This window comes from Nicotiana tomentosiformis, chromosome 11 (assembly GCF_000390325.3).
Source record: "Nicotiana tomentosiformis chromosome 11, ASM39032v3, whole genome shotgun sequence".
Lineage (NCBI taxonomy): Eukaryota > Viridiplantae > Streptophyta > Magnoliopsida > Solanales > Solanaceae > Nicotiana > Nicotiana tomentosiformis.
Genome location: NC_090822.1, coordinates 98,763,591 through 98,767,415, shown reverse-complemented (window position 1 = coordinate 98,767,415; position 3,825 = coordinate 98,763,591). Strand labels below are relative to the sequence as shown.

The 3,825-nt window shown below is 35.1% G+C and overlaps 1 long non-coding RNA gene across 1 annotated transcript; it reads left to right on the top strand.

The window, feature by feature from the left end:
- Positions 1 to 799: 799 nt before the first annotated feature.
- On the top strand, positions 800 to 3,422 carry LOC138900788 (uncharacterized). The gene is made up of 2 exons (XR_011412061.1): positions 800 to 851; positions 3,134 to 3,422. It is a non-coding gene; the product is annotated as an uncharacterized lncRNA (long non-coding RNA).
- The last annotated feature ends 403 nt before the right edge of the window (positions 3,423 to 3,825 follow it).

Here is a 3,825-nt window from a genome sequence, read left to right as displayed (position 1 = left end):
ACTCCACCTTTCTTTCTTAGTGTTTTGAGTATTTTCATCACCTCAGAAGTTTTCCTAGGTCCGAACCCATCTGGTTATGTGACAATCCATTCTTCTCTCCGTGTATCTTGTCCAACTCTCTCGGGTTTGGCCGCGTTCTATGCGTGATTTTGACTCTATATTTGTGTTATTACCACTTGCCGAGCTTGTAACATCTCAAAAATCAAACGTAAGCTAACTCCATCACTCTTCCTTCGGGCGCTTCTTGAGCCAATGGCCGGGGTACCCCGTGAATGTTATTTTCGGGATCATTCGGTAGGTTGATATTGATAGAAACTTATGAATTATCATTGACTGGGTCAGGATCAGCGATTGGAACGCCATTAGGGTCGACAGGGGGAACGTCGTTGCTTGGTACCATGTTGTTTTTTTCACCGTGGTGGCCTGACTCGGCGTCAATATTCAAGTGAACAGACTAAGAATTCGACATTTTGAATAATCCTAAAATCAAACTTCAAAGAGCAAGTGTAAAAATAGGGTGTGTCATAGAGATTCATATTTAATTACCACTATTATCCTTAGCCCCACAGTGGGCGCTAAATTATTTAGCATTAGAATGAGTAACAATTAAATTTATATGCAATTTAAAGGATACGTGATTTAACTTAACACGAATGATCTAAGAACAATAAATAATTAAATCAAAGGAAAACAAGGCGATCAAACCATACAAATAATTTTTTAACATACTATTTATTTTGCAGGAAAAGGCTAAAGGAAGACCAGTTACTCATGATGTAGTGTTTGAGGAAACCCACATGAAGGATGGAATAAAAACAACTTGGGTCGATCCGCACACTGAGACAACCCATGTAAGATTAATGAGTTTTATTTTAAACTAGCTTATTTTTTAGTAACATTCAGTTGTTATCAACTGAAGTCATCTAACTGCTAAATTGGTTGAGCATGAGAGTAAATAAATAATAATCATGTAGGTTTGTCTGCAGAGTTGTACTAATAAAGTAGTACTAATCTAAAAGATATTAGACAACATCCTGCAACATTTGAAGTACTAATACAGTAAACCCTATTAGGCAGAGACAGATTTATGTTGAGGGGGTGGGGTACATGCACCCATGCTCCCCTCCCTAGGCTATGTATAAACAGTACCAATTTTAAAATTATCTATATAAATATGTTTGTGGCCGCCCATGCTAAATTGATTACCTTAGATCACCGGTAAGTTGGTGCCCCTGTGGTCCCCCAAGTCAAGGGTTCGATTCTGAGTCTCTATACGTTTTTTTAATAAAGTTTTTTTTTAAAAATATTTAAAAGTCCCTTTTGGCTAAAAAGTAAGAACATATCCCACGCTTTGAAGGGGAATTTGGGTATAATCGATCAAATCCCTAAAAACAAAATATAGCATCTCCATCTTTTTAATTAAGTTTGTTTTTAATATTTAAAAGTCCCTTTTGGCTAAAAAGTAAGAACATATCCCACGTTTTGAGAGGAAATTTAGGTATAACGATCAAATCCCTAAAAATAAAATATAGTGTCTCCCTCCCAAATCTCTCTATATTGGCTCTATGTGACTCTGGAATGTGGATTCTTCAAGAAAGTTGCAATTGCTTCTCCATCACTCCATGTTCCTTAAAACTTCTCAGGTATGTAACTACTCTCTCTTTCCTTGAAGTTTGAAGTCTTTAATTTGGATAGTTATTAAATTTGTGCACATATTGTGTTTGAGAAAATGCTTGGCCGAGTCAAAAATTGAAATCCATGGGAAAAAGAATTTATGCGCAGGAATTGTGGCTTCTGTTACTTGGGACCTCTGTCCAAGTTTCAGTTTTATTTTTTAGTTGTACGTATCATTGAGTTGGTAAAAATAATTTGTTTTAGTTACCAAAAAATAAATTAAACAAGGAACTGCATATACTATCTTAAAGATAATGGTACACCCATGTTCTCAAAATTCTGGATACGCCTCCGCTATTAGGATGGAAGAAAGCTAGTTTTGACATGTTGGAATAATTGAAAGCTTTGTAGGGCAGAATTGTTAGGATTGATGGATGTTTCAATTCTGTGTGTGAAAGTACTTGAAGATGAGATTCAAAGTTGCAGAAAGCAAACCAACTTTTAGTAGGAAAAACTTACGCTGTCTCAGAACTTGCAATGATTAGCCAAAACAAGAAAAAAATAAAAAAGAAAAGCTACCATCTTGCCTACTAAAGTGAGACTACTCAAAGATCTATACACACTTTACTAACATCAGCATGATGCCAATTAAGATGCTTTGTTTTAAAATGAATCATAATTTGACCGAGCACAAAGTTTTAAAAAGTAAGAAATTTTTTTGAATTTTATAATCTTAAATTAAATATGTGTATAATATACCAAAATATTTGTAAAGTTTTGTCATGGATGTTAGTACTTATCTTGATTGTAGGGGTTACTAATCCGTGATAACCCACGAGCCCAGTCATGTTCTTTTGTCGTCTTCACAAAGCCCACCTAGAACAGTAGCTAAGATCATTATATATGCATAAGAATATTTTGTAGTGCATATATATAATATATTATATTAAACTGTATCCTATAAAAGAATCAAAGCTAAACCACATGCTCACACATGACTATTAAGATGCATGTTTTTATTATTTCCATTGAAAGTAAAAGGACAAAGGAATTGGATATTTTGTTCTGGTAGCTGTCACTAGTAGAATTGATGCATCAACTAAATTCATCCAAACACACAGACTTATAATTCTGGAGATTGCTCATTTTTGGATTCATATCAATGCACCACTTAGAAGAACATGAAAGTATATTCTTGTAGATTTTATTTTGTTATTTCAAAAAAATACCGAGAGCAGATGGTAGTGGTACCTGCTAGTTGGCTTATGGGTAGTGATTTGAACAAAAGAGATGGTTTAGTAATTTTTTTCCGTTAGAAGTACTGATACATTGTCAATATGCGAGTAAGTTTTATACATTAGATTATTTTGAAACACATTAAAGTGATTAAGTCCAGCCTGGTTGCTAAGCTTTTTATCTTTCCGTGTGTTTGACTTTAAAGTTTGAGAAATAAAGATACTTACTTGCATAAATTTTCTTTAATAAAGTTTACTTTTATAATAATTGTATTTTTTTATAGGATACTTTCAAACGAAGCTTGGAGGAGTTCATTCAAAATCCGTCGATTGATGATCAAGGTAGGCCAATCCAACCATCCCAAGAGGAGATCATAGACTTGTAGATTAAGGCAGCTGATGGCGTGCATAAGGGGAGAGTCTACGGCCTTGGATCAGAGTTTAGTCTTGGTCGTCGTACTTTTGGATTGTCTGATTTTTATTCTTCCTCACATTGCTCGGTTGATCTGGATGAGTTTGAGCAATTGAATAGGAAGGTAGCGAAGATTACTGAGTTGTATCTTCAAGAAAGGGCTACAAGGGAAGAAGAGGCAAAGAAGAGGGAGGAAGAAGAAAGGCGAAGAGAGGAAAAGGAAAGGCGAAGTGTCACGACCTAAATTTCTAACATGTCATGATGACGCATATCTCGATACTAGGCAAGACGACAATCTCAATAAACCACAATTTCTTTTAAGTTTGAAAATATAATATTTAAACACAATCCACAAATCTCACAAATACCGATATAAACACTCCCAAAACCTGGTGTCACTGAGTACATCAACATCTAATATGAATACAAGTTTGGAAAATATGGTCCATAATAGTCTGAGACCAAATACAGTAAATAAGGAGATAGGGAAGGAAAGGCAAGGTCTGCGAAACACGGCAGCTACCTCAAAATCTCAGGAAAATCAACTGTGCGAAAGAATCAACA